Genomic DNA, 23119 nt, shown 5'->3' with positions numbered 1-23119 from the left:
AAAACATATCTTAATTTCCGACATTTCCTATATACAAATTGATAGGTTGTTATGTATTTATCAACCTCGGTCCATAAAATATGCCTTAAATCCCAAAACGGAGAAATAGACCACCCTTAGAGATTGGCCTGTTGTTGGGTAATGATGTGAAATACATGGCAGGTCTGGATGAATTAATATAAATATACAATGTATTAATGCAGCAGTTCACTTATGTATCAATAGAATTGGAATTTCAACTTTGTTTATGAAGACTAGTGTTTAATAAAAAGTGAAGGTTATGGTTGATGCTAATATGGAAAATTATGTTTCCAAAGGTATTTTCCTATTTCACATTTTCTTCACAAAAATGAAGAGAAGTGTGTTTTATGCACATTCCAAGTGTTCCATAGAATCAAACTTTTGAACGTTTATACATAGTGAGCCAAATGTAATGGCAGGTACTGTACCCCTGGATAAAAACTTCTATCGATAGTGGAGGACACAGTTTAACCTTTTAACCCCAAAGCCTGTTTGTCACTTTATGTGGTATTAACTCTGGAAAGCTTCAACAGATCCCATGGATTCTGAGATTAATTTCTCATAGCATATTGTACTTCATGATAGTGAGAAAATTTGTTCGATATGACTTGCGTTTATTTGAGAAAATATTAGAAATTTGGCAAAAATTTGGAAACTTTTGCAATTTTCCAACTTTTAATTTTTAGCCCTTAAATCAGAAAGTTATGTCATGCAAAACAGTTAATAAACAACATTTCCTAGATGTCTACTTTAGATCGTCATAATTTTTTAAACATAATTTTTATTGTTAGGAAGTTATAAGAGTTACTAGATGGTGGCCCGATTCTAATGCATCGGGTATTCTAGAATATGTATGTATGTGTGTATATAGCAGCCACATAGTATATAGCACAGACCACGTAGTATATAGGAGCCATGTAGTATATAGCAGACAAATAGTACGTGGCCTGTGCTATATACTATGTGGCTGCTATATACATACATACATATTGTAGAATACCCGATGCGTTAATACAGGCCACGCAGTATAAAACACTGGCCACGTAGTATATAACACTGCCCACGCAGTATATAGAAGCCACGCAGTATATAACACAGGCCACGCAGTATATAACACTGGCCACGTAGTATATAGCACAGGCCACGCAGTACAAAACACAGCCCACATAGTATCTAACACTGGCCACGTAGTATATAGCAGCCATGCCGTATATAACACAGCCCACGTAGTATACAGCAGTGTGGGCACCATATCCCTGTTTAAAAAAAAATAAAAAATAGTTATATACTCACCCGCCGGGACCCAGCGAAGCTCTGGCGATGCGCGTGCTCTGCCACCATCTTCCGTTCCCAGGATGCATTGCAAAATTACCCACATGACTTAGCGGTCTCGCAAGACTGCTAAGTCTTCTGGGTAATTTCGCAATGCATCTCTAGGAATGGAAGATGACGGCAGCCAAGCGCGCCTGGGCGGACTACGGAGGGTGAGAATAGCAGGGTTTTTTTTATTATTATTTTTAACATTACATCTTTTTTACTATTGATGCTGCATAGGTAGCATCAATAGTAAAAAGTTGGGGACACACAGGGTTAATAGCAGCGATAACGGAGTGCGTTACCCGCGACATAACGTGGTCGGTAACCGCTGGCATTAACCCCGTATTTGTGGTGACTGGAGGGGAGTATGCGGGCGCCGGGCACTGACTGCAGGGGAGTAGGGAGGGAGTAATCGGACTGTGGCCATCGCTGATTGGTCGCGGCGGCCATGACAGGCAGCTGGCGAGACCAATCAGCGATGCGGGATTTCCGTGACGGAAGTTGCCGACAGAAAGACAGAAGTACCCCTTAGACAATTATATATATAGAAAAGTTGACCAGCGATTTCTAAATTTTCCAACAAAAGTTACAAAACCATTTTTTAGGGACTACATTACATCTGAAGTGACTTTGAGGGGAGAAAATACCCAAAATTGACATCATTATTAAAACTACACCCCTAAAGGTGTTTAAAACCAGATTCAATAAGTTTATTAACTCTTTAGGTGCTTCACTGGAATTAATGGAATGTGTAAGGAAAAAATGAACATTTAACTTTTTTCACAACCATTTTATTTTAGACCCTAATTGTTTTTATTTTCACAAAGGTAACAGGAAAAAATTTACCCTAAAATTTGTTGTGCAATTTCTCCTGAGTATGCCAATATTCCATATGTGGGTTAAAACTGCTGTATTGGAACATGGAAGTTGCGCCATTTGACTTTTTGAATGTAAAATTTTGCTGGAATAATTAGTGGACTCCATGTCGCATTTGGAGAGCCCCTGATGTATCTAAACAGTGGAAACCCCCCACAAGTGACACCATTTTGGAAACTAGTCCCCTCCAGGAACGTATCTAGATATGTGGGGAGCAGTTTGAACTTTCAAGTGCTTCACAGAAAAAATATTCACATTTTTCACACAAAATGTTTTTTAGCCCCAAATGTTGCATTTTCACAAAGGTAACAGAAGAAATTGCACCATACAATTAGTTTGCAATTTCTCCTGAGTAAGCCAATAAATGGATTTTTATATTTTTTTATATGTAAAAACAATTGTGCTAACTTGATTCTGCTTTTTAGTGCATTAAGAATGAAAAAAAGTGTAATTGTAATACAAATTCAACATTACAGGTGCAAGCTATACCATATCACTGATCAATCAAACTGAGTCTGCTGTTGTCACCTCTCCTATCTCTCTCATTCTTCCTATCAATTGGAACTCTGTATTATTCACAGATTTCTTTGCTTATCCACTTCAGTGCTGCAGTTATATGACACATTACTGTCTGGAATATTTGTTCAATGAACACTTTCCTATACAGGAAATAATTCCAGCTGTTCTCTACACGCAAAATTTATATTATTTAGTTGTATACTTTTTGAATTAAATAACTATAAGACATACAGTATTTTTCTATACTAAGTCAATTTTTCCAGCTAATGGAAGACCATTCCAATCACTTTCCTTCTCCTTAAGGATCACTTTTGAACCCACACTCTTTTATGTCCGAAAGTTTGACTTTTACAAGGGTTAAGTCTATATATTCAATGCATGACTCCCAACTCTTCAGATTTTTTTGGAGAGTTTAATGAAACTTAAAGAAGCTGTGATTACGTCAACAGATCAAAAGGAGTACATTTCTGGAAAGTTTGGCGGCATCCTTAGTTCCGGATTTGCAAACCTATTGAAGTCACACCTAGACCCCATGAAAAAGGGCATCAGGGACCCAAAAGAGCCCTATACCTCTAATAATAATACTAAAATGTTTATGTATAGCCAATGATTTTAAAGCAAGGCATTTAATACCAAATAACTGTACAAGTAATAATTCATTTACATTTTTTTTTATATTTGTTAAGCATGTTATTTGACTTAGTTTCTCTTTTCTCTTCTTCGAGACGTTGCTTAGTAAAAGATGAGATCTTATGAACAATGCAAGAAACGGCAGCTGTGTTTTCAAATTCAGTTTTGATAAATCTCTCCCCTGATGCTCTCATATATGAAAGTAGTCCAAGAAAGAAATAACTTATTCAGAATACACTCCCTGAGACAAAAACAAAAGTGATGCCAACACTATTGTAATATCTTTTACAGGTCATACTTTTTCATTAAAGGTCAATGAAACGAATAAAAGAACACAGGTCTGTGTCAATGACTCAACTAGAGAGCAATTATAAGATCCATGGTGGACCACGATCTCAAAGTTGCTTAAATTAAATAAGTATACGTTGCATTATTGTATTGCAAATTGAATAAATAACAAAAGGAAAAAAATGAGTGCCATGTTTTAATCCTTTTTTTCCTATTATTATTATTTGAAAATTTACTGAGATGCAGAGCAACATTGTTACTGCGTGATCTTATGCCTAAGCTTCTATTTTTGGACTGTACAGGCACTTGAGAACAGTACTGTCTATGTCCTTTTTGGGTATATTGCAGATTGCATTTAACCCCTTCACTCCCAAGCGATTTTTGCATTTTTTTTTTCTTCCTAGTTTGACTAGCTATAACTTTTTATTTTTCCATTGACATAGCCATGTGAGTGAAATGTTGAAAAAACATTATATATATATATATATATATATATATATATATATATATATATGTTTTTATAAACAGTCAGATACATGGAGGAAGGATGGACATGTTCTGCTATTTAAAGGGGTTCTCCAAGAATGTAATAAGATGGCCCTTGTGATGTAATTCAAACAATTTTGACAAGTGATAGTTTGAAGAAACACACATCCCGAGACCTGTGTCTCAATTTACAGAGGATCTGTATCGTAAGCATCCATGCTTCCATGAGCTGAGGAGAAGAGCTGTGACAGAAGAAATAAATATTCTCCTGGTTTGACTGAGCCTAAAGGATTTCTTCTCCAGCCTCAGTTCTCTGTGTGCAGTCAGCCGAGGAGATTTAGCAGCTCCGATATGTGTGCTTACAATGAAGCTTCTCTGTCAGCTGAGACACAGGTCTCAGAAGCTGTGTTGCTTCAGATTTCAGCCCATCCTGACACGTGACTAGGATTGACTAACATTTGAATTATGTGACATGGGCCATTTTATTGCATTCTTGAAGAACCATTTTTAGCTATTATGTCAATGTGCTATGTTTTTTGCTATTCTCTTGCACCTGTGTGCACATGTTTTCACTGTTCTAAAGCTAATAAAGGCAGAAAGATATAAGGCAGATTGATGGATAGATAGATTTTAAAATGCTATGTTGTAATAGACTAAGAATCCATGGGCGCTTTATGGTTTAGGGTAGATTTTGCATAGTTTAAAAATTGCATATTCTTAAAGGAAATGTATAATCAGAAAATAATATATTCTTTAAATCAAATTATTGTGTTTTAAGTACTTTTTTAAAATTTGCCAATTTTTTTATATCACAATCTGTTTTTTTATATATAGAAATTTTGCAATTTTCACACTAGCCACTTGCCTATTTTATACTCCTTCCTGTTCTTCTAAGAAGAACTTTCAGATGTCACATTCTCATCATAGGCAGTATTACTCACCTCTTTACACGGCTAATATTGCAGGATCCACCAATCACAATAGGCAATGTTAGAGCTGACTCTGCTCCCCCCTCCTCAAAATAACCTTTGCACACACTCATTAGACACTTCAGTACAAAAGATAAGGTCTGTAAGTTTATTGCTGTTAATGGTCATGTGCATTTTCTGAAAGTACAGGAAAAATGAGCCCAGAATAGCCCTAATGGCTAGTGTGAAAATTACAAGATTTCAATTTTTTTCATTTAATGCACATAGTGATATAAAAAAACATTTTTAAAATACATTTGAAAAAATTCCTTTTATTTCATTATGGTTTCATAATAGATGAATGAGAATGAGGCAGATGAAATATGTGTTGAGTTCAGCCCCAACATCTACTCAAAAGTCAGTAATATGCAAGGTATTTTTTTCTCTTTTATTAGCGTAAATTCCTTTTTGTTTCAGTAAAAGACTTTCTGGAACTTATTAGAAGAGTTGATATTTGTAAAAAAAAAATACTTCACTCATGTGAAACATCCCGTGTTGCAGTTTAAGTGACTCATGATTGACAAGAGCTTGATCTTGGCTCCTCATCATGAGTGAATACCATTATGTGGGACATCATGAAGTCTGGGACCTTTACATACTGTTTCCATATTTTCATACTGGATCATTTTACGATTCAGAAGGCCATTAAGTTAGTGTGTCAAGAATTTTTAAGTCCATCTTGCGTTCCTTGTTGTGTGGCCGCATTCACGTCAGGCATCTGGAGGTCTGCACAGCAGCTGTTTGTCACAACATCTCAACACGTGAGAATCCGCCACCGTAATTGACCTAATGGGATCTCTTTCAAGACATCTGACATAATAATTTACTGCAAATACTCAATGAAACTATGTCAGTGCTCTTGGTCTCCTGGGATGTTGTAAAGAGAATCCTATGGAGAAATGTTATTATTCCCATTACCTTTTTTCTGGAATATTTAGTATCTATGGAAAGTTTATGTATGTTTAAAACTTTGAGACACTGATCTGGGGATACATTCAGATTTCCATATTTGTAGTTGGAAATTTCTTTTTTCCCCTTATATGGGGTATTTCACCACATCAGCATTTTTTGCCTTCCTCTATATTTAGGATATTAGACATTCTAAAAATATACAAACACCTATTGGAGAGATACCTTATGATGGCTGTGTCCGACTAAGGACTATTGTAGTATACCATTAAAACTATTTAGAGAGCAAAAGTATATACAAATTAATCTTATTTTTATTGATGAATAACAATTATTATAAAACTATTTTATAAAACTGGGAGAATTAAACAAAATAAACCACTAAATGACCATATCATAAAAGAACAATAGCTTGTACAGAAGATTAGATTATATTGCAAACTACTGACAACCAGTCACATTTTATGTACAGGTGCATCTCACAAAATTAGAATATCATCAAAAAGTTAATTTATTTCAGTTCTCCAATACAAAAAGTGAACCTCATATATTAGATAGAATCACCTCAGCAGTGCCACAGACTTATCGCCTCCATGCCATGCCGCATTGATGCAGTAATTGATGCAAAAGGAGCCCCGAACAAGTATTGAGTGCATTTGCTGAACATACATTTCATTTCAGTAGGCCAGCATTTCAGATGTTAAAATCATTTTTCAATCTGGTGTTACAGAGTATTCTAATTTTCTGAGATAATAACTTCTGGCTGTAAGCCATAATCATCAACATTAACAGAAATAAACACTTAAAATAGATCACTCTGACTGTAATGACTCTATATAATATATGAGTTTCACTTTTTGTATTGAAGAACTGGAATAAATTAACTTTGTGATGATATTCTAATTTTGTGAGATGCACACGTAAATACTGTACATTAGCGCAAGGGAAGGTGACTATGAAAACTAGTGGAAAAACTAGTGGAGCCAAACTCAGTGTGATACTGGCTAGTAATTTTTCACAATTGCAATAGGGGAGTCAAGGAGTCCAGGGACAAATACCAGGAGTGTATGTCAAAGGCAAATGGGCAAGACAAATGGATAGTCAAATGGCAAAGTCCAAGGTCAGATAACAAAGATCAGTACAGAAGAACATAGAGCACTAGGAGCATACACCACTGAGCAAAGCTATGATTGGTACTATTCCTACTATTGTTAGCTAGCTACATAACCAGCAATGGAGGAAACTCAGCAATCCTGAATTGATTGGGCTGCTGGACCATCCCCACTGTCAAACATGGTGGTGGCAGCATCATGGTTTGGGCCTGCTTTTCTTCAGCAGGGACAGGGAAGATGCTTAAAATTGATAAGAAGATGGATGGAGCCAAATACAGGACCATTCTTGAAGAAAACCTGTTGGAGTCTGCAAAAGACCTGAGAATGGGATGGAGATTTGTCTTCCAACAAGACAATGATCCCAAACATAAAGCAAAATCTACAATGGAATGGTTCACAAATAAATGTATCCAGGTGTTAGAATGGCCTAGTCAAAGTACAGACCTCAATCCAATCGAGAATCTGTGGAACGAGCTGAAAACTGCTGTTCACAAATGATCTCCATCAAACCTCACTGAGCTCGAGCTGTTTGCCAAGGAAGAATGGGCAAGAATTTCAGTCTCTCAATTTACAAAACTGATAGAGACATACTGAAATCGCAGCAAAAGGTTGCGCAACAAAGTATTAAGTTAAAGGGGCCGAATAATATTGCACTCCCCACTTTTAAGTTTTTGAATTTCCACAAAAATTTAAAATAACCAATTAATTTCGTTCAACTTCATAATTGTGTTCCACTTGTTGCTGATTCTTCATCAAAAATTTACATTTGGTATCTTTATGTTTGAAGCATGATATGTGGGAAAAGGTTGAAAAGATCCAGGGGGCTGAATACTTTCGCAAGGCACTGTATAAGCCCTTCTAAGCTTGAAAAACCACTTAGCAACCATAAGCTGATTATATAGGTTGGGGATAAGTGGAAGTGGGTATGTATTCTTAATGGTGATTTTGTTCAGTTGTTGGAAATCGAGGCAAGGAAGGAGGCAGCTACAGTTGAGGAAGAATGACGGTTATGACCCTCCCCAACTTTCGTTCACATAATTTTTCATGGAAGTACGTTCAGGTCCAAACAAATTGTAAAAGCGAGCTTTATGTAATTTGGTATTAGAGACAAAGTTAAAAGCACAATCAGGGATGCTGCGGCGGTAGTATCTCTGCCTATTTTTCCGAAAACGCATCTCCAAAGTCTTTCAGATACCCCGGCAGGCCCTTCAGGTTAGTGGAGTATATTTCTCCTGAACCTAAATATTTCTTTTGACAATTAAGGCTCCATGAAAAAATTAATTTCTGACATCAATCAATAATGGGATTGTGAATAATGGAAGCCCAATGCCTACCCAGAAGGCAAATTATCCAAAATAAAACTGGAGATGGATTCAGAGTGATGTGTTCCCACTGTTGCTCGTTTGAGATCATTCTGAAGTAATGGTGTCTTGCCAATGGTAAAAATTTGAATGGGTCTTTCCAAACTAACTGTCCCTAATTCTAATTTCTTTACCAGTCCGAATCAATATAGTTAGCTGCAGACTCACAGTCAATGAAAGCCAGTACTGATAATACTTGGTTCTGGGAGGATAGAACTGCAGTAAGCAGTACTTTTCTCAGAGGAATACTTAAAAAGGGTACCTGAAAGTCTGGGTGACCACCCTTAAAAATTACCCAGACTTTGGCATTTCCCAATGTCTTGCTTGCTTGAGAGCGAGTTGGACAGTTCTTTAGAGAGTGCCCAGCCAGACCACAGTAGAGACAGAGAACAAGATTGTGTTGACATTTCCTCTACATGGCATTAGAACTGCCAGCTCCAAAGTCCATCTGCTCCACCTCCGGTAAGCGAACATGCTCAGAGAGTAAAATGCTCCCTGTTGCTCACCGCACCTCTCATGATGAATTCTGTGGTCCATATATATGACCTGGGCCATGGTTTCCGCCAAAGAACAAGGGGGAGCATGAAAGGCCAGAGCATCGTTAAGAGTATCAGAGAGCCCCTATGCAATCAGTACCTGAGGGCTGAATCATTCCACTGAACTTCAATCGATCGTTGCCAGAATCCAGTACTATAGTCCGCAGTGGTGCAGCTCCCCTGTATCAGGTTCATGCTCCTAACTCAGTGACCTGGTTTCTGTCATGTTCGTCAAAGATTAAGCCTAAAACATCAAAGAAAGCATCAAAAGAAACCCGTTCTGGGCCTTGTGTGGGCAAGGAAAATGGAGCGGCCCCCAAAAGCAGGACAACGGGGTACTCGGATCCGGGTCTCTCGGTTCTGAGGATGTCACGGTGGCCTGACCCGGTCCATGGTCCTGCTAAGGGGTGCCCAATAAAAGGTGTAGGTGGTGGTGTAGGTCGCAGTAAATAACGAGGACACAGGGTTGCAGTCGCTTTACCTCTTTACTGAAGGCTTCGGCATCCGCAATCCAGAGCACTGCTAACAGGGCTGGCTGAGACCGGCCGGTCCGAAGGCACATCCAGAGTTCCCTTCTGCAGGTGGAAATCAGTGCCTACCTACTAGCGCCTGGGTGTTGTAGTACTTCCCTGCTGAGCACCACGGGATAGTCCTCACAACTGTCGTGTGTGTGTCTGTTCTTTCTCTCTCTCCGTCCCCCAGATGATATGGATAGGACGCACCCGTATGATGGGTAGGCCTGGAGTTATTTTATAGGGATCCTAGAGATGCGCCTCTCCCACAATTGCCTCCGTTGTGTTCGTTAGGTGTAAAGGTGAGACAGTCAACCTAAAGTTAACTGTCCTGCCATTGGTTCCAAGTAATGCGTAGAGCCTATTACTCCCTCGGCGTTCCGGCCGCCGGCTACGCGCCTCAGAAGGATGTTGCTGATCTTGAGGCACGACTGCTTCTGGTTCTATCTCCTTTGTGCTGTGATCCCGTTTCTCACTTCTCCACAATATGCTTCGCTTCGTGTCCTTTCTTAGGAGTCTGCCACTATAAGGCACAGGCACGGCTCCGTAATGATCTGTCTGTCCTAGGCTGCTGTCAGGATCCCACCCCTGACAGGTCCTCTCTCGAACTCTCCCCAGCTACTTTCTTCCTAACTTCCTATCCAACCCCCAGTTTTACCCAAGTGTGAGGAGTGGCCTAGTAGATAGGACCTTTTGCTCCCCCTGGCGGCCGGAGTGTGAAGTGTAATGTGTGTCTGTGATACCTGCAAGGTGAACTCTTTTAGTGCCATCAGACGTACCATCACTCCCCCTGGTGAAAGAGCAACGTTACTGCAATGACCAGACTCTGGGGCGCTGCAAAAACACCAGGGCTGAGGGCCCTTCACAGGGAGGACACAATTATTGGTACCCGCTGGGGCTCATCCCCTGAAAGCTGAGGTCACAGGGTAAAAAATATCTTACAGCTCTCTCTGGACGTCCTAAACTAGTTTTTCTCTTTCGAAAATTTATCAGGAAGGGCCACTACATCTTTGGAAGAAACCAACTGCTCGTCTCAGGGTTCAGACATGTCAGCCACTGCCAGTGGTGAAAAGCTATAGGAAACTTTCATCAAGCAAGACGCCTGACTCTGCAACGGGAACTGAGATGATTGAAGGTTCTGGTGCTCTTTAGCCAGATCTGAATCACAAGAGTCATATTCTCCATCTGATGACAAAGCATACGAATGGGATCCATATTGGTGGGAAAAAAAATGTATACGGCCAGACATAATGTGACACTGGCTGTGAGACAGGGGAGTCAAGGAGTCCAGGGTCAAATACCAGGAATGTAAATCATAGGCATAGGGGCAAGACAAATGGCAAAGTCTGGGGTTACCTATCACAAGTTACCTAGCACCGAAAATTGTCTGGGTAATGCTAGGAAACCATCATAAATGCAACATAGTAGTCATAATAACCAAACAGACCCCATGGTGGTGAAACATCTCAACTCATATTTCACTTTGCTTGATCACAGGGCAATATGTGAACACTTAGGAAAAATAATTTGTACTTTTTAGACTCGTGCCTTTTTCAACCTTAATCAACTATGTGACTATGTAGACTACATGCCATACAAGTCACCAACACTGAAGATAGTCAGAGTAATGCTGTCAGAACCATAAGAAACAAAATAGTAGCCAGAATATTCATGCGGACCCATTGGTGGTGATACATGATGATACATGTTTTGCCTCACTTGATCACAAGCAAATATGTGAATACTTTGGTGCATTTTGGACAGCTCAAACATTGATCAATGTTTGTTGTGGTATCATGTAATAAACTCTCTCATTAGACTCTATCTTATGAATACTGTTGATGGAGAATTATGCAACTCCACACCTGAGCACTACTGCCAGCACTGGGAACAGCTGATATGGGGGTGCCAGGTGCCACACCTCCACCGATCAAATATTGATGAGTATAGGCCATCAATATAAATGTCCCAGAAAATATCTTTAAGTTCTCATGTTTAGAGGGAATATTACTTTTAAAATTCTAATGGTGAAGTCTTCATAGTATACTGCTAGCCAACGATGGAAACTTAGTGGGGCATCTGGAGCCATACATGCAGTGGGAAATAATTTTTATAAGATCATAATGGTCAAAACTTTTGCCATGATTCCGAGGTAAAAATGGTCTGTTATAACTAGAATAGGACTCCATGCATATGGCCATACTATGGTTTCAGGCAGAAGCTGTGCCTTTAGTGCCAAGAATGAGAATAGATCCCTTCCTACAGGATCAGCAATGTTTTTCCAAATGCTTGCTTTGGCGCCAAGTGTATGGCTTTATGCAGCCAAGAGCATGACGCGGTAGTGATATATTGGCCCCTGGGTTGTTCCGAGGAATACGATAACCTATGGCTTGATGAAAGAAAGACTTAACAAAGAACATAGATCTGGAGATCTCATCAAATCCCATTATTTAAGTTGCATACCAGAATGAAGGATATTAACTAGAGTAAAAATGAATCAAACATTTGATTCAAATAACATTAATCCCAGGTTAGAGATCTGTAGAAAACTTATAATTTTTCATCATCAAAAAGGTCATGTTATGAATATAACCTGAGTACCTGTGCGCTCATAGGTGATATCACTGAAGTTTGCTGCTTCACAGCACAACAGGAGAAGAGCCAGGCAAGTATTAATTTTGTTTCACACCATACATTTATTATGCTCTGGTGTATAATAATAAATGTTCAATTCTCATTCAATAGCCTTGATGCAAATTGAATTTCCTTGCGAAATCCAAGAGAACTACTGTATTCCAATGCAGATTATTGCTGATACTTCTAAAATAGATCTGACTGCAAACTGCCTGCCTGTGTCAACTGCCTTTAATATCTACCCCCCATCCTTTTCTCAGTTTTAGAGATAGCAGCAAGGCTGCAAATGACCAATCAAAGTGTGGAGAGGGGGAAAGCATCTCAGTCTTCAGGGAGAGCAGATCATATAAGTTGTGCTGAATCACAGAGTAGATAAGGAGTAGAAAACACTCAAAGATGTCTTAAGAAGGAGAGGGTGAATCACATTGGCCGTGTATGAGTTCAGAGAGAAGGAAGATCATTGATGGCAGACGAGACCCATAAGGATGTAGAAGGAGATGTCAGTACTGGACAGCAGCACCATGGACACACATAGTAATACATAACACATGCAGCATGTTCTGAGAGGGAAATGCTCACAAGAGAAATGTCTGAAACTAGAAGTTGATTTCTAACTGCATGTTTGACAATAAATAAAGGAATAGAGATTGCAGGGTGAAACTTTTTTAACTTCAAGAAACGTTGTGAAGTACAGGTAATCATGAACATATGTAAAATCATTTCTTCATTTCTTCATGTCATAGGTGTCCACAACCAATAAGTAGATAAGATTATGGCAATTAACTTTATTAAGGTAGGGGTCATAATTCACTTTCGTATAAGTGTAGTTCATCATTGACATGAAAGGCACAGACAGGTAAATCTCCCTGACAGAATGATATAATTGCTACTTATGTCTTAAACTTGAAGTCTCAGAGTTACTGTAAGAAGCACAGCTGCCTTCATCGTTGGAACAAATGTATCGCTATCCATGGCAGACAGCCAGTACTACAACAATCTAGATATATGTCATGTATTTCCCGACAGTATTAAGAACATGCCGTGCCGTAGCATTTCCCATATGTTTCGGGAATTAAGAGCTGAGACGTAAGGAGTAAAATAGTCAGTTCTCTCGGGCACCATAATGTCTTACTTAATCATAGCTCATTATCTCTGTCCTCAGTTGGCACACAGAATAAAGAGTCTCCAGGTGGGGCAAGACGCCATTAGACCAATCTGTGCTACTGATACAATGAATTAAAATGGGATTATGCCGAGGAACAACAACTCCTATATATGAAGATTCTCTACATGTACATACATGTGATGCAAGGCTCATTTTTTAGTATCTTAGCCTCTGTAGGTTGGGCAGAGCAGTGATAAAAATGATATTAAATCAAGTTATAGTATATAAAATTTTACACAATGACAGTGGTATACAACATTTTTTGTTTGGTCAGAGGACTGCATTATCATAATCAACCAAACCCAAGGGCTGAACAAAATAAATTAAAGTTTACTTACATAAATACATCATGAGAACGACTGTCAGTACACAAATATATCAACAGAACCACTGTCACTATATGGATACATCACCAGAACAACAGTAAGTAAATGAATACATCACCAGAGCCATCATTAGTGCATTTAGTTAATCAGCAAAACCACCATCAGTACAGAAATACATCACCAAAACCACCGTCTGTACATGTACATATCACCAGAACCATCATCAATACATGAGAACATCAATGGAACCACCATTTATACATGCATACATCACCAGAACCACCATTAGTACAAGAATACATAATCAAAACCATAATTAGTACAAGAATACATCACCAGAACCATAATCAGTATATCACTACGTTCAACGGAGCCACATTTTGATAATTTTTTTACGTTTTGAGGAGGTTTTGGAGAGTTTCTCCTCAGGTTCTGCTGCAGAAACTTAGTGTGAACACATCCTACCTTATACTGAGTTTTAGATGAAACTCTCAAAATCTCAAAGTATATGGCCTCATGGACACTGACATAAGGTCTCCATCTAAGATCCAAGGGGTTGATTCATCAAGCTGTTTACACCATATTTCTGGCTTAAAACTGCTTGAAATGTTGGATTTTTTGTGTAGCTAATTTCATGTACAAAAACCAAAGATGCAGTGGCACTTTGCCATCCAAAATACTTTATTGTACAACACCGTTAAAAAATGCGCCATCCGTTGGAAGTGCTAGATGTGGTGCGAAAAGGCTGTTATGTCTGTTCCTCGCTTAGGCCTCTTTCACACTTCAGTCTTTTGATTCAGTTTGAATCCGCCATTTTCGTCAAATAGCGGATCCGCCATATTTTTGGGCGGATCCGCTATTTTCCCATAGACTTGCATTAGCGACGGATTGTGGCGGATGGTCGTCCATTCCATCCGCCATGTGACGGATCCGTCGAGATTTAGCGGACATCATCTAGATATTGACGGACATTATAACGTTTTTTGTCTACGGATCCTTCGCGTCCGCCATTCCCTAGAATGGTCGCCTATGGGCGACGGATCCGTCGCGATCCATCATTTGGCGGATCCATCGCCCCAATCCACTTTTTCAATTGAGCATGCTCCAAAAAGTAGATTCTTTTCCCAGACAACCCCAAAACTATATAAACAGGACAGGTGGGCTTCATTCTTTAATGTGCCATCAAGCAGAGAGAGAACACAGTGCCAGCCAGCAAGACAGACCCTGCCAGCAGCCAGCAAGACAGACCCTGCCAGCAGCCAGCAAGACCCTGCCTGAGACTGCCATGTGAGTACTGCCATCCAGCATGAGTTCTGCCAGTGTGTGTGTGTGTGTGCCCGCCCTGCATATTTTTATGTTTCATACTGTGCTGGTATTTTGAACGGCTGTGCTGTGACATGTGTGTGATGTGTGTGTATAAATGCCGTGTGATGTGTGTTTCCAGTAGCCAGTCACATTTCCCAGTACTTTGTATTAGCCAATCACATTGAGATCCTCAGTTTTTAAAAAACGGATCCGTCAAAAAATGGTTCCAACGGATGTAAAAAAACGGTCGCAACTGTTCTAACGGATCTGTTTTTTTTACACATCCGTGTAACGGATCCGTCAAAAAAACGGATCCGTTAGAACCGTTTTCTCAACAATTTTGACGGAACCGTCGATCCGTCACTATGTCGGAGCAGACTGACGCCAAACAACTGAAGTGTGAAAGAAGCCTTATCCTCTCAAGCAATGCATTTTAATGATGTTGTACTGTAAAGTATTTGAATGACGTCACTTGGTCTGACGGCTTCAGTAGAATCAAAAACCATTGGGTGAGTCCGTTAATGTAACAGTTTTTCCTGTTTTTGACAGCACCAAGCATCTTTCCTTACTTGGAATATAGTTCATTTCATAATTGGTGTTTTTACACTGGTCCCAGCCAGCTCTGCCAACTGTTTGAAAAGACTTCCGGTGAAGCACTACCGGCCGGGATGCCATACACCGGCACAAATAGCCTTCTGCTCCATTCCCCTGACACGCCAGCAGCAGGAGGCCGGGCACAGCATGGGAGCGCTGCCTTGATTGCATCTTGAAGCATCTAGCCACATCTCCCTGATCTTACCATTACAAGGGTGTTTGCCCATTCCAATTTCTATATTTATGACTGAGGAATTGCCAAAGACTTGGGATCGAAATGTCACTTAAATATAGTCGCACTAGCAATTTTTCCTGCGCTTTATGGTTATTTTTTTGTTCTCATCAAATCTACTAAACATTATTTTCTTGCATCACTTCAAAGTTACAGAGTGTGCGGTGAATTTTTACTATATGAACTAAGGGCCATCTGGCCCGTTACACCAGCACCTCGCCAAAAGACAGAGTGCAAGCCAATACTCTTTCCATTGAACTACTTGAAAAGTGTCATAATTTAAAGGGGTTGTCCAGTGATAACAATTTATCACCTATCCTATGGATATGTGCAAGGCAGCAGAGCCAACTCAGCAAAGTAGCAGAGTTGACTTTTTCAAAGACTTCAAGGCACAGCTGGCAGCAGCACAGCAGAGTTGATTCAGTGATGGAGCAGAGCTCAGTTTGTCAAAGCAGTATAGCAGCATACCCAGCTTTGTAGCAGAGTAATGTTTGTCACAAGTCAAATGTAGAACTGGACAGCAGTACAGCAGAGTATCCTGCAATGTAGCAGAGCAGGGTTTGTCACAAGTCAACTGTAGAACTGGACAGCTGTATAGCAGAGTATACTGAAATGTAGCAGAGCAGGGTTTGTCATACGTGCAAGACAGAAGTATCCAACAGTATAGCAGAGTACCTGCTATACAGCAGAGCTGGGTTTGTCAAGTTGATCAAGGAATCCTGGAATGACGGAGCAATCTAAAATGATGGCAGAGATGCCAACTACCTGAATACTCAGTTAACGAGGCAGGGAGAGTGACATCACATAGGCACACCAGAGTAACAGGGAGAGCTAGTGGCCAAGGGAGGGTGATATAGTGCCAGGCTTGGACTGGCACATAGGACAACAGGAGAATCCTCCGGTAGGCCGCCCCTGTGATGGTGTGCTAATGAGTAGTGCTATTACACTTCATTTATAATTTGCAGACAAAGGTATAATCTACTAATCATTCATTAAACATGCTAGCCATGTTAATATTACATAGAAACAAAAGTAAATTTGTGTGCTAGGGTCAGGTTATTTTTGCATGTAGGTGAAAAGTGGGCCCCAAAAATCAATGTTACTGGCGGGCCTTTGCCAACCTAGTCCAACACTCTACAGTGCCCAATGCTGGATCCAGGTAACGGGTGTAACAACCTCACAACAAAGAGCAATAACACTCAATAGACCCCCAAGTCTTTCCCCTCCTGTCTGCTACACAAAAGTGTATGAAACTGGCTCCTTGTAGGATCAGTTTTTTTTCATAAGGCTCATTGTTATATTGTGTGAGGATTCATAAATGTTTAACCAGATGTTCGACAATCTTATGCAAAGCTACAAGGCAATGCTTCATGATCATGTACTGTATGTAGGAAACGTGGTTAAAGGGGTTGTCTATCTTTGGGGATTTTTTTACTTAGTTTTAGTTCACTGAAAATACAGTATGTCAGGGAGCTCATTCAGAATGGCAGGAGAGGCAGGAGAGTTTGTAACTCTTTTATCTGTATTTTTCTGGGCGCTGCTCAGCTGATTTGTAACCACGGACCACATCATAGTTGAATGTGCCAGGAAGCAAAGAGCCTGTAAAGTAACATTTTGTAATAAAACCCAATTGCAAAAAAATGATTTCTTATGTGAAAAGAAAGGTGAACACCCCCTCTAAGGAGCAAGTGAAGGTCTTGTCACTGTTAAGAAAATACATCTAGATCCCTGCTTTCATCTTTCCCAGCTTGTCTAAAATTGCTTTGATCTGTTTTGTTGATTTGGACGACATTGTACATATTTATAACACTTTTAAGTCTTTATGCTCTTGAATTTTGGTGTATTTAAAAAAAAAAAAACATCTTAGGCATGCAGACAGAATTTTTGGACAGTCCCAAGTAAGCGAGTTCACGGGCAATTGCCTGTGTTTGAATCCCTTAGATGTGGAGTATAAGGATTATCTTTTTTTCTAATACCTTCACGTTGAGCACATTACTAAATGTTTTTTTTTAATGTTTGCCTGGAGTATGTTGTTGAGATATAATCTGCGAGGCTTAACCCATCTGCAAGTCACGGTTGCTCAATCTTCTGTTGTAGTTTCGGGCAATGTAACAGAGCTGCATCTTGGAGACAAATGTAAATACATTCCTGGGAGTGAGAATTCTTCTACGTAACACATTCTGAAACGTTCTCGCCGGTAGCGGAAATTCCATATATGTCTGCGTCTGGAGATTGATTTTTTTTTAAAGCTGCTCTGTGATTCTTTATCAGTTGGCAAGAGCTCACGGTACGCTTCAAAGGAAAGAATTCGGAATGCTTTGTGTTCCAAGTGGGACATTTATTCATTTCACACTTCGGATCACTAGTTCCAACCACATGTCTGGTGCATTCATTCATCCGTGTGCACGTGCGAAACTTCAGTGCATTCTAATATACAGTATATTTATAATATAAAGCATCTCTATATATGAGGGTAACATATGAGGGGACCAGAGTCAGTGAAGGTGACATCACTTAAAGAGTTTCTACCAAGATTACCCATATACATAGGATAGGGACTGACTTTCTGATCTCTGGGAGTCTGAACTCTAGGACTCTCACCGATCCCGAGAATAGGGCTGTGAATGGAGCGCAGGTCGACGATGAGCATTGCAGACTCATTCAGATTGAATGGAGTGGAGGTGCGCATTCTTGACCTTTGCTCAGACAGGGCTTTTAAAACCCCCTTCTTGGGATAGGTTGGGGTCTCCAGTGGATCTAACCCCTGTAATCAAGAAGTCATGCCCAATCCATTGGATAACGTTGCCAGAAGCTTTAACCAGATGTCCATCAGTGGTTCCATCATCTTCATAAATTTGAATGGGACTAACAGGGTACCTTGAAGCAACTAAGGCCCATCCTCTACCATATACAATTTTTAAATATGGTGTCTTGTTATTTGGTAGGAGATGCATCTTGGCACCCTCAAACCAGAACCTCAAAGTGACTTCTACTTTGCACACCTTCTAGCTATGCTTTTGAACGGAAACCCCCAGCCAGGATGAGATCAAGCTTCTTGGTGTCTAGTGCATGGTCCTAACATACAGTGTACCATTTATATGAATAGTGTCTTCTTAAGTCATATGAGACTCCAGGACTCCCCTACTACTTCTGCACCACTATACCTATTCTTTTGAAAGGGACTCCATGGCTAGTGCCAGCTCCAGATGTTTGGGCCTCACCAGCTACCATGTACTATTTAGAATTACAATGCATTTTTTCCCCCTTTTGCACCAGGACCCCAGTGTGACTAATACTACTATACCCCTATTCCTGGACCTCACATTGGGACCCTCCGGTAAGTGTGTGTTGGCCGTTCACAGACACTGTGTGCCTTTTGCGTTCCCCACTCTTTACAAGTGTAGTTTATGTGTAGCCCACATAAATGCACTAGCTCCTGGCCAAAGCGAATATTTTCTTGGTGGTGACACCAGCCCACCATTTTGTTGCCAATTTATACTGATATACCTACCTAGTAATTTGAAAGTACAATTTTATAGGCCAACTAGAGGGCAAAAAATGCAAGTGCCCTGCTCAATTCATAAAAAAAAATAAGTTTGGGCCCCTATAAACTATGTGATGGTTTTAGCACTAATGCTTAGAGAGGAATATGATGGACACAGTTTTTGGGCCTTTATTCAAATTTCCTAACCCAATGAGAACTTGTTGATAGGTTCCTCTGGTTGCTAAATTCCAAAGTTGTAGAATCATGGACATCCCCTGAGCAAGGTCCCATGTGTAACCGTTGTATTCACGCTGCTATGATCCCATCTGTCAGGAGGAAGAGCTGGTTGGAAGCAACCTTTTAACCTTACAGGCTATAAATTAGGATGCAATCTTTGTGAATCATCCATCTATTGAGTCATTGATACCATTTCATAATTCTCACTTTACAAGCAAATAATCAAGCATGCCCCTGCACGGCCAGGGAGATGGGTGAGTTGTGATGGACTGCCAGGGGGAGGTGAGATACCTATAAATGATCAGCTCTTATGTCATCAGTTGTAAGTGGATACGTCTGTCTCGGAAATTGAAGGCAGGTGAAGTCAGAATTTTTCCACAAATATTCACAGCTTTCTAGAAAACTGGGAAATTGTCTTCAGTGTCTATAAATCCTAGAGTGGCACTCTCATTTCACAAGATTAAAGGGGTTTCCCTCTCACCCAAGTTCTATGTTTCAAAAACAAACTGTTCTTTACTTACCCTCCCGGGCTCAGCGCTGAGTATCCGCCTTTGCTCACGGTGATGTCAGCACTGTGGACAATAAAATACACCAGAAGAAGCCCTGGAGATTCAGGGCCGAACCTGGGGATGATGAGCAAAGCACAGATAGTTTTGTTTTTAAAACAAAATGCAGCCAGGGGACAGGAGTTTTCCAAAACCACAAATGCCATATATGTGTCAACAATATGGGTGCCATTTTTGGGACCCAGATCTATCGCGAAGAGCAGGACCCGATCTCCCACCAGAATGAATGGATAGGTGACCACATATGTGCAGCTCTTTCCAATTGCTTCTATAAGAGTTCTGGAAATAGCTATGAAATAACCAAAGGATGAGATTTGCATCTATCAGACTTTTTGGAATACCCTTTAATACTAAATGGTAATGCAGCGCCCCAGAGTCCTGATCGTTGCAGTATTGTCGCTCTTCCATCAGGGGGAGTGATGGTACGTCTGATGGTACTAAAGGAGTTCACCTGACCAGGTATCACAGTCACACACTACACTTCACACTCCGGCCACCAGGGGGAGCAAAAGGTTCTATCTATTAGGCCACTCCTCACACTCGGGTAAAACTGGGGGTTGGATAGGAAGTTAGTCAGAAAGCTGCCTGGGCGAGACCCAGAGAAGACCTGTCAGGCAGACAGAGAGAGAGAAGGAGGAACATCTGAGCTGCAGACAGAGGTCCCTGTCAGGGGTGGGATCCTGACAGAGACATAGCAAGAGATAGAACATTACGGAGCTGCGCCTGCACCTCATTGCGGCAGCATCCTAAGAAAGGACAAGAAGCGAAGTATATTGTGGAGAAGTGAGAAACGAGATCACAGCACAAGGAGATAATACCAGGAGGAGTCCTGCCTTAAGATCGGCAACATTCTTCTGAGGCGCGTAGCCGGTGGCCAGAACATCGAGGGAGTAATTGGCTCTACGCATTACTTTGAAACACGGCAGGACAGTTAATTCCAAGTTGGCTGCCCAACCTTTAACCTAATGAAGACAACGGAGGCAAATTGTGGGAGAGGAGCGTCTCTAGGGTCCCTATAACATAGCTCCAGGCCTACCCCATCATACGGGTCGTCCTAGCAGTACCGTCTGGGGGACGGAGAGAGAACATCATAAATATATACGAGAGTTGTGAGGACTGTCCCGTGGTGCTCAGCAGGGAGGTACTACAACACACAGGCGCTAGTAGGAAGGCTACTGATTTCCACCTGAAGAGGGAACTCTGGATGTGCCTTCGGACCGGCCGGACTTAGCCTGTCCTGTGAACGGTACTCTGGACTGTGGACGCTGAAGTCTTTAGTAAAAGGTAAAGAGACTGCAACCTTTGTGTCCTCGTTATTCATCGCGCCTTACAACATCCACCATTACCACCTACTCATCAAGGGAAGCCCTGGGGACATACTTCACCTGTGGGAAGGTATAACATCTAGCTGCCATTCCATCACCCCAGCGGACCCCTAGCAGCGTCGGTCACCCTGACCGAACACCACAGGTGGCGTCACGAACACTTGACAAACTACACCTTTAATTGGGCTCCCCTTTGCAGGGTCACGGACCGGGTCAGGCCACCGTGACATCCCCAGAACCGAGACAGAGGGACCCGGTGCCGAGTACCCCACTGCCCTGCGCCTGGGGGCGATCCAGTAACACAATGTACCTGCCACTGCACAACATTATAAGAGTGACAGCCCCAAGACTCGCCAATAATAGCGGCTTGGCCACAGGATCCCAGTGACATTTACAGCAACCCCAAAAATGGTGATCAGAACAATGTACTACTGTTTGTCAACCAGTGCACCCCAGTTGTTGCATAGGTGCTAAGAAGTTTTCTCGAAATTGATTGAATTATCATGCTCCCACATCAAGTAAATCCTTCTTTGGGTATGTGCACATGAAGACTTTTTGCCAAGTTTTCGGAGTGGAAAGAAACTGAGCAAATCCACCAAGTTTGGAGAGTTTCTGCTTAATTTGTGCTCCAAAAACCGTGTTACACCATGCCCAGATCCTGCACGTAGGAAAGAGAATGCGTCAACAAGAACATAGTGAACTCCCGTCTTGAGTTGCATGCCAGTATGAGAACCATTTTGCCGACACTTGCAAATTATATCTATATGAGTTAACACACATCTAGTTTTCATAAACGAAACATAAAGTTGGTCCATGGTCTGTGTCTGTTTTCTTGTCTACCTAATATTTTAAGTTAATATTCACTTTAATTTATATTAATTCCATGAATTCCACAACTGTTTTTACGCTGCTGACTTTTCTTACATGTACTGCCAACTTCATAGACATGAGGAGTGGTTAGGATTATGCCGACTGGTACTGGCTGAGATAAATAACAGATTAAATGTTTTTTCCCATTTGTGTGAGTTCTTGCCTATTAGTTGATAACTGGCTGACTGCTGTGGGTCCGATCACAGGCACATCCACCTATCCAGAGAAAGGGGCGCTCTCATGACAATGGAGAGGTGACATGCTTTTGCGGCCATTGTTCTATTTAAAGGGAACTTGTCAGCAGCTGGGCAGGATCAATTAGACACCAGCTTCGTTATTGCAGTTGTTTATGTCTTACTCTGAAACACCTCAGAGAATACACTAAAAAAACAGGGTCTTGGATGACTAGTCCGTGACAGCTCCCCATAACTTCTCCCTACCCTGTTCCCAAAGATTGACAGGTCTTGCTCTATGTGTGTGCTGCCTGTTAACCATAGTGATTTGGGCCAAAAGATGCTGCTGGGTAACGGCCTTGGACTAGTCATCCAAGATGGATCAACCCCAGGTTGCCCTTCAAAGTATATTTTCTCAGTAAAGCAGCATAGGTCTGATTTATACTGTCCATTGCTCAGCAGCATGAATCAGCTTACAGGGTCCCTTTAAGCGATACACTTCATTGCCTTCAGAGAGTATATTGCATTTATCTGCCGATTAAATGGAGATAACGTAACTTTAGATGTAATGTCTCTTTAAAGACTGAGAATATGTTTAGTTCCAATCTCCATCCTCGAGGTTCTAAAAAAACAAAAAACAATATTATATCCCCTATATACCCTATTTTTAGGG

Source organism: Ranitomeya variabilis, chromosome 1, assembly GCF_051348905.1.
Source record: "Ranitomeya variabilis isolate aRanVar5 chromosome 1, aRanVar5.hap1, whole genome shotgun sequence".
Lineage (NCBI taxonomy): Eukaryota > Metazoa > Chordata > Amphibia > Anura > Dendrobatidae > Ranitomeya > Ranitomeya variabilis.
This window is presented reverse-complemented; position numbering follows the sequence as displayed.